The sequence below is a fragment of the Elephantulus edwardii genome, unplaced genomic scaffold (genome assembly GCF_000299155.1).
Source record: "Elephantulus edwardii isolate Elephantulus edwardi_28Jun2011 unplaced genomic scaffold, EleEdw1.0 scaffold00391, whole genome shotgun sequence".
NCBI classification, from domain to species: Eukaryota; Metazoa; Chordata; class Mammalia; order Macroscelidea; family Macroscelididae; genus Elephantulus; species Elephantulus edwardii.
In genome coordinates, this window is record NW_006400141.1 from 813,021 (window position 1) to 822,462 (window position 9,442).

Below are 9,442 nucleotides of genomic sequence, written 5' to 3' on the forward strand. Positions count from 1 at the left end.
CGTCGTGGCCAGAGAGGACAGCGAGGCGGGTGTGGCAGTTTGTGTTTTAGTTTTTATTTTACTTTTCAAGGAGAAGAGCGAATTGAGGGTGAGGGGAGGGCAGGGATAAAAGTGCAACAATGAATAATATAAAACCCTAACTTTCTGTAAACTTTCATTAAAATTAATTTTAAAAAAAGATCCGTGTTCAACAATATAATAAAATTCCTCCACATATTTTCCACCAAGCTAGTTTTCTGTATTTCTAGTAGCTTTCCTGACATCTAAACTGACATTCAGCTTGGAGCTAAAATGTCCTTGTTTCTCTAGCCATAGCAACATTATATTATAAGTGATTCTACTCTCTATTTTACATAGGGAAGAACCAAATGAACATTTTCTATAGAATATAATACTCTGAATCATGCAGAGGTAGAGTATTCCAATGGCTCCAAGTAGCTAGGATGCCACAGTCAAAAGCATGAAGCATGGCAAAGTACACCGTGTCATTATTTATGTTATTAATAATTTTCTTGAATTGGTTTTGATCCATGGGAACCTCAATGGATACACCATAATTAAACACTGCTTAGTTCTGGGCTCTACAGAGTTGTAGGGTTGTTACTGACTTGTTTTTTCAAATAAATCTTCATTTAAAAAATCAGGAAGAGTCTAAGGGATTGAGAGAGCCGTCAGGGCACAAGAAAAATATGATATTAAGTGAATAATAGAGGTAAGATTATTGGGTGAAGCATGCAGGGAGTCATGCAATCTAAGTAAAGTTGAGCAAAGGTACTGTGTAGTCCTACAACTGACAGCAGCCATTAGAGCAGTCCTGCTCTCCCAGAAATGGTCCTCCATTGGTATCTGTGTTGCCCTCAGTGATTAGCAACTTATAGGAAGACTAGGTGCAGTGCAAGCACAGCAATATATTTCAGAATGAAACAAAAGAGGACTCTGATCTAGTAGTGAGTGTTCCTTAAGTTCTGTTAAGCATATTCTCGTGTGCATCCACAAGCACTTTATTATTCTTCTTAAATATATACATAATCAGTTATCTTGCAGAGCAGTCCATAGTTTGGGGCTCCCAACAGAAGGAAAGACAATTTACTGCAAGGTTCTGATTAAGATCATTCCAAGCCTCAAGGCTCTTGACAGGACCAAGGCTTTTTATTTAGCTGGTGGTCAAATTTTGTAACTGGTCCAATTTTTTTTTATTATTCTGAGACTTTTTTTCCTTCTTTCTAGATGGCTACAAAATTTGGAGAGGAGCTGCATAGCTGATTCGCTGGAAGAGATCCATATTTGTTCCAATTAACGAGAAAGGTGATGCAACAGAATGTGGAAATTCTCAAACAATATCATTAAGATTACATGCCAGCAAAATATTTCTGAAAGTCATCCATAATAGATATAAAAGTATACTAACAGAGAACTACCAGAAGTTCAATCTGGGTTTAGAAAAGGCCATGGTACCAGGGATGTCATTGCTGATATCCTGGCTGAAAGAAGTGAATACAAGAATGTATATTTGTGTTTTATTGATGATGGAAAGGTTGTGTGGATCATTTAAAAAACACACACACAGAGCAAAAAGCAAACCAAGCTGTGGCTAAAATTGAGAAGAATGGGAATTTCAAAACACTTAACTATTTCCAATATATAACCTGCACTTAGACCAAGATGCTGTTGTCTGAACATAGCAAGAGAAAACTGCATGGTTTAAAATCAAGAAAAGTGTATGTCAGGGTTTTATTATTTCTCCATATCTATTCAATCTCTATGTTGAGAAAATCACTTTAGAAGCTAACTATGAAGAAGAATGTGGCATCAAAATTAGAGAAAGTATCATCAACAACCTGTGATACACAGATGACATAACTTTGCTTGCTAAAAGACAAGAGGTCTTAAAACTTTTGCAATAGAAGATAAAAGACCAAAATCACCACTATGGATTCCACCTCAACATCAAGAAAACAAAAACCCTTGCTATAGAACCTATAGGCAACCTCAAGATAGAAGGAGAAAAGATTTAAATTGTCAACTATTTCATCTTACTTTGACCTGTGCTATCAGCAGTCAGATTAGGAGATGTTATTGGGCAAGTACACTGTCATATATCTTTCAAAATTGTTGGAGAATATTGATGTCAGTTTGACGACTAATTTGTCCCTAACGTGGGCCATAGTCTTTTCAATCACTTTCTATGCATCTGAGAGCTAGACAATGAATAAGGATGACAGAAGAAAAACTAATGCCTTTGAACTGTGGTATTGAAGAAGAATGCTGAATGGATTGCAAAGAACGAACAGGTTTGTTTTTGAAAAAAGTGCAAAGAACTCATTGGAGATAGAGATGGTAAAACTTCATTTCTCATCCTTTGAGAATGTTTTTTGGATAGGTTATTCTTTGGAATCCCATGGATTGGCAAAAGAACAATCAGATATGACTTGGAGAAGGTGTAAACAAGGTGCTTCTTAGAGACAAAGATGATACAGTTTTGTCTCATATATTTTGGGCATTTTGCTAGGAGAGGTTATTCCTTAGAAAAGGACATCATGCTTGAAAAATGGAAAGGTCAGCATAAGAAAGGAAGGCCCTTAATGAGATGACTAACACAATGACTACAGCAATGAACTTGTGTGTGAGAGAGATTGTGAGGACAACATAGGATAGGACGGCATTTGGATCTGTTGCTCATAGGGTTGCTATAGATCTTACTGTACCAACAACAGCAACATTTCTGGGGAAAGGATATTATGTTTCGAAAGGCGGAGGGTCAGTAAAAGACAGAAAGAAGACTCTCAATGAGATGGATTGACACAGCAACTGAAGCAATGGGTTCAAGTGTATCTCAGAGATGAGGAGATTGGCACAGGATAGGACAGTGTTCAGATCTGTTGTTCATAGGGTCGCTAAGAGCCATAACTAACTCGATGGCATCTCACAATGTCAACAACACATTTGTTGAGGTAAAATTTTTTACAAAATTTTATGTAAAGCAAAAGGCTCCCATCATATAGAGGTTATTGATGAGTCTTTCTCTAATGTTGTTACCATTATGTTCTTCTTCATAGATTCCAGGTTCTCAAATAATTTGCTCAACATATAGAATAAACAGGTATGGAGAAAGGATACAAGACTGATTAACTCCTTTCTTAATTTTAAATCCTGTATTGTTCTGTGGCTTAGTTCTCACAACACCCTCTTGATCTAGGTATTGTTTTCGCATGTGTATAATTAAGTGTTCTGGGATTCTCATTCTTCTCAATATTAGCCAAAACTTGTCATGATCCCACAGTCAAATGCCTTTACATAGTCAACAAAGCATAAATAGATATATTTCTAGTATTCCTTACATTCAGCCAGGATTCACCTGATAGCAGCAATGAGATCCCTGGTGGTATAGGCTTTTCTAAATCCTTCTTGAACTTCTTCCAGTTCCCTGTCTATGTACTGTTCTAGCTGGTTTTTAATGATCTCCAGCAGTATTTTGCTTGCATGTTTTATCAATGATATTGTTCAATCACTTCCATTGTTTAATCACAGTGATTGTTGGGTCACTTTCCTTGTTAATAGGAACAAATACTGGTCTCTTCAAATTAGTCGGCCAGACAGCTGTCCTCCAAATTTCCTGACACAGACTGGTGAGCACATCCTGGGCAGCATCTATTAGCTGAAACATATCGATCAGTATCCTGTCAATTCCTGGAGCCTTATATTTTTTGCCAATGCTTGCAGTGCAGCTTCAACTTCTTCACACATTACCATTGGCTCCTGGTCATATGGCACTTCTTGAAATGTTTCAGCATCAGTCAATTCTTCTTGGCACAGTAACTCTGTATATTAGCTCCATCTTCTTTTGATGCTTCCTGGATCAGTCAACAGACTTGGAGGAAGACTCATCAATAGCTTGTGTTGTTATACAGATAACACAACCCAGCCTTGCTTGCTGAATAAGGTCTTGAAGCACTTTTTGCAGAATAACAAAGAATACAGCCTTCAAAATATATTGTATCTCAACATCAAGAAAACAAGAATTCTAACCACTGGGTAAATAGGCAACATCATAATAAATGGGAAAAACTGAAGTTGTGGATTTTTTTCATCTTACTTGGATCCACAATAAAATCTCTTGGAACCAGAAGTCAGGAAAATAGGAGAAGTATTACTCTGGGAAGGTCTGCAACCATGGACCTCTCCAAATTTGTGAGAAGCAATAATGTCAGTTTGTGAGGACTAACATGCGTCTGGTTCAGGCCATGGTGTTTCTGATCACTTACTATGCATCTGAGAGCTGAAAAATTAATAAGGATGGCAGAGAATCATTGATGTCTTTCACCTGCGGTGTTGAATAAGAGTACTGAATGCCCCATAGATTGCCAAAACAAAGAAGTAGGTTTTGGAGAAAGTGAAGCCAGAGTGCGTCTTAAAAGCAAAGATGGTAAAACTTTATCTAACATATTTTGGGCATGTTGCTAGGAGAGACTGTTCCTTGGAGACAGATATCATGCTTGGTAAGCTGGAGAGTACACAAAAGGGAGGAAGAACTCTCAATGAGAGGAATTGATACAGTGACTGCCGCAATGAGCTCTACTGTGTCAGAAAGAATGAAGATGGTACAGGACAGGGTTCATATCTGTCCTTCACAGGGTAACTATGAGTCATACTTTACTCGAGGACACCTAACAACAACTAACAATCATCACAGATGGTAAATATGTCTCTGGTGATCAGGTGAATCTCAGAATATGCCCCTGCATGCCCTCACCATTACAGCACCTTAAGTTTATATTTTAAAGCTGTTTCAGGAAACTCATAGTCAAACAAAAATCTGTCACATGGAGTCATTATGACAAAGATTGTCTACTGAAATAATAAACCAAAACCTTAATACTTGCAACTTTGAAATATTATAAAATCAAATAGTGCAATTATTAGGGTTTATCAAGTTCATTCTGACTCACAGCAAATGAGGGGAAGAACCTCAACAAGATGGACTGACAGTGACTGCAGCAATGGCTGAAGAGTGTCAGAGATGATAAGGATGGTACAAGATAGGACAGGGTTCAGATGTTCACTATGAGTTGTGCTTGACTCAAGGCACCTAACAACAGTACATTGCAGTCAATGTCACTCACTTCTGTACATTCCTTCCCACCAGGGACTAGACTAGATGAAGTTGGTAAAAATCAAAGAAGTATTTTAGGAGTTAGCATGTTGTCCTGAGAAGTGGTGAATACCAAAATAAAATATTTTCCTGTCCTTGAGTCTTCTTTACTGTTTAAAGGGCAAGTAACAGGGGAACTATTTCTGAAAATTATGTATGAGACCTAGAAAAACATACACTCCTCAAAGTCATTCACATACACATTTACACATACACATACACATACACACACCACCCAGTTACATTGGGACCATAAAATCAGAACTTGAACTTCCAGACGCAGAAACAGTTTGACAGTGAACATGGATAGGAAATATACATGTACAAAGAAACGCAGAAGTCATAAATAAACATTTCTTTGAACTTTTTAAATGCATGTAACCTGCACTCAGATCAAGAAATAAACAATACCAGCAACCTAGAATTCCTGCATGTTCTACACAGTTCTCTTCATAGGTAGTCAGCTAGATGACTCTAGCACTTGGTGAATAAAACTAGTAAATTGGAAAATAGGTACACATCAAGATGAATAAAAAGAACAGCAATGACCAATAGGAAGATTATCCATGCAATATTACTAAGGAAAGAGAAGCTACAAGGAGCTAGAGAAGAATGAATAGAAATTAGAATTATAAGGGTGAAGTAAGAAAAGTGTGACTATATTATTGGTGTTGGAATTAAAGTTATTGAGCAGAATGTACAGTAAAAGAATGTCAAGTGAAAATTTGTTTTCATTTTAAAATCTTCACTTAACTTATAATTTTTTAAAAGCAAATAGGAATAGAAAGAAATAGAAAAAAATTCCTTCAAAAAGTAAATGTTTACAATATTCCAGAAGTGATTACTTCTGGTTCTCACTTTCTTCTATGTTGGTGCTTAAGTTTCACTCATCTGGACTGGAGAAGACTTATCAACAACCTGTGTTACACAATGACATATCCTTGTTTGTGGAAAATAAAGAGGACTCAAGGCACTTTCTGAAGAAGATCAAAGACTACAAACTTTAGGATCAATTGCACCTCAACATCATGAAAACAAAAATCTTCACCAATGGACCAACAGAAAACATCATGATAAATGCAGAAATAAATGAGGTTGTCAAGGATTTTACTTGGACAACTAACCAACACACATGGTAGTAGCAGTCAAGAAATCAAAAGATCTATTGCCTTGGGAAAATCTACTGTCTAAGACCTCTTTAAAGTGAAAAAGAGCAAGCAGTCAGTTTAGAGACTGAGGTGCTCCTGATGCAAGCTGTAATGTTTTCAATTGCTTCCTATGCACCTGAAATTTTGGATGGAAGTTTGCAAATATCCTAAAAAATGGCTCATTACTGGTCAAACTAAGTTAGAGAGGGGTTGGGTTAGGATTAATAACTCTAATTTCTATGAATTATTTAATGGTATTCTTCTATGTAACTATGATGTCAGTGGTTTAGGGCTTATGTAATAGAATGAACACACTCATCTCCTGCATTTGTGATAATATTTATTATTATCTAGCTTATATAAGTCAGAAAGCACGTACTCTTCCACTCTTACATGATCATCTTTCCTAATGGGCACACTGGTAGACCCCAAACCTGGCCAGATTAATCCCTTTTGATAGAGCACTGTTTATTATTGCATATGTTTCTCCAAAGATAAAATCAGCCTGACTCCAGGTTGATTTTTAATCTTTCTCTGCAAAGAAATTTACTGAAAGACTTCTCTTTTCTGGACTTAAACACAAATTAAATTGAACAATGAATGGAAAAGGCCTAAGAAGACCTGAAGAGATATATAGATAGATACAGATACAGATGCAGATACAGATACAGATACAGATACAGATACAGATATAGATATAGATATAGATATAGATATAGATATAGATATAGATATAGATATAGATATAGATATAGATAAAGATAAAATTTTGTAGTGTTGGCAAAATATGCTAAACCATGGATAGCTAAAGGAAAAATAACTTTGGCTTTTGGAAGAGCAGGCAGAATGGTTTTTTTTCCTCAAAATTTTGCAACATATTTTAATCTATAACATATAAAACTATCAATTTGGCAAAGAATACACTTCCATATAATTACTCCAATAACTTCTTTTTCAATGTTAAAAAAAAGTAAGAGTGAACAGTATAAAAACAAAAGCTAATCTTATTTCAGAGATTATTTTATTGCCTTGGCCCTAGGCTTTAGCAATAAATGTCTTCAGCTTTAATATAGTCCATAATTTAAACACTATATTATCAAAATAGAGAACTTTTTATTTGCAAAATATTATACAAAATGCTGGCTTGGCACATTTTATTTTTTTTATATAGTTTTCTTCTCTTTTTTATTTTTTTTTTTAAAAAACAACAACAACCACACAGAATGTTCAGGCAAAAAAAAAAAAAAAAAGGTACTTTTTCCTTTCAATGTGCAGAGTCCTCTAAGTTTTGTTTTCTATCTAAATGTCACTTTTCCACATGACTTTTAACCCCTCTCTTATCTCAGCATCTCAGAGCTGGGTTTTTAACAGTGCAAATTGTTTTTTTATGACACCAGTCATCTAGATAGTAAAGATGGCCATATACCTTGCTGGAGTTTTTCCTAGGTAAATTCTGATGAGCAAAAAGGTCCTCCAAATCACCCATTCCTGTTTACACATTTTATTCCTTCCCTTTTGTCCTGAAACATCTCTTACAAATATCTTTTGATGGATACTGTGTCACTTAAGGGTCCTTCTTCCAGCTACCTTTTTGAAGTTCAGCAATGGATGAATAAGCTTGGCTTCTTGTAACTTCTCAACCTCTTCTGTCTGTTTGCATCAACACTTTGGATGAAGTTTTCATCCAAAATACTGAGAGTAAATGACATCCATGTCTCTATTCTATGCTGTCACAAAAGGTGCCTTTTAAAACTACCCAATATTCACCCACCATCGCTGAGGATCTCTTCTGAGCACGGACCTGATCTTACAGCATGAAGATGCTCTATTCTTCTTTTTTGCTTTAAAGACAAGTTATCTCCCTTCTTTGTCAATACATATTCCTGAACCACCAAAAGATGAAACTAAACCTTTTCACATTCCAATACCAAGGAAAGCTGCAATTGGCTATCCATCACATGAGCTCTGAGAGGCACCAGGATGGGGGAATGCCCACACAGAACTCGGCATGAATCTTGCGCAGCAGGCCATCCTGGGGCTGGGGTTCCTCCTCCGAGTGCCTGGGGAGTCTTGGCCAAGGCTGGACAGGGCAGTTACACGCAGGTGTGAACATCAGTCATGTTCTCGCACCTCCTGCAGCAGACGTAGCAGCACCAGATGAACTTGCACTCACACCTCTCCACATGCTGCACCACGTGGGTGTTGTAGCCTAGACCACAGCAGAGCAAGTTGCACCCTCTCTGCCCTGTGTCCCCTGGATCCCAGCATCTTATCCTCTACACAGTAGTTCGGGGACTTTTTCATATAGTTCAGATCCTCCTTGTGGATTGGAACCTTCCTCTGATCTTTTTCTCTCCTGCACATTTTCCTCTTGATTTTGTCTGAGATCTGGATGCTGTTTTCATATTTATCCTTCAACAAATGGCCAATCTTCTCGAAAGAAGACATTGTTTTCCAGCATGTTCCCACAACACAGGAGCCCGAGACCCCATGGCAGTGGCAGTGCATGGCCATCAACTTGGCGACTGCCTGCCTTCCCGCTTCGTTGTTGTGCAGGTTCATTGCTAACAGAATTTTGCTTGCTTTCCCCGTGGTGATTCTGAGCGGAAAGTGGAGGAACTTTCTGCTGAACCACATGCCGTACTGGACGTCATCTGAGCAGCGCCCCTCAATGCCAGCCTTCAGTCGCCGAGCACCAGGCCAGCTGCCATCACTGCGTGGATAAAGGCTATTTCCTTGGTGCCTCTGCTCAGCTTGTAGCTGAAGACTGGGCTGGTGGAGGCCTGGGCGACGACGACCACACAGATCCATCGCTCCTGCCTGAACTGGCTCCTGCACTCCTGGCTGTCCAGCTGCGTGCCCTCGCGGATGCTGGGCAGCAGGTAGGGCTTCCTCTAGCACAGCTCCTTCTGGTGGCTGTTCAGCAGCATGTTGGTGCAGCCCAGCTTCTCAGGAAATCCGAATGAGGTTGTGATTCCCAGCCACATCCAGTTTCCTTGCGCCCAGCAGGGAAAGAGCGCCTGCAGGATTAACCACAGCACAAATAGGCGGGGGAGGCCTAGGAACGCCGCTCTGTCCATCCAGAACGTTTCTTAAAAACAAGAATGCCGTAAACATATTTCATCCAGTTTTTCTCAGTCTTACC

At 38.3% G+C, this 9,442-nt stretch overlaps 1 pseudogene; it reads right to left on the reverse strand.

Annotated features, from left to right (window-relative positions):
• Positions 1-8,390: 8,390 nt before the first annotated feature.
• LOC102864997 lies at positions 8,391-9,377 on the reverse strand (annotated as a pseudogene).
• Between the last annotated feature and the right edge of the window lie 65 nt (positions 9,378-9,442).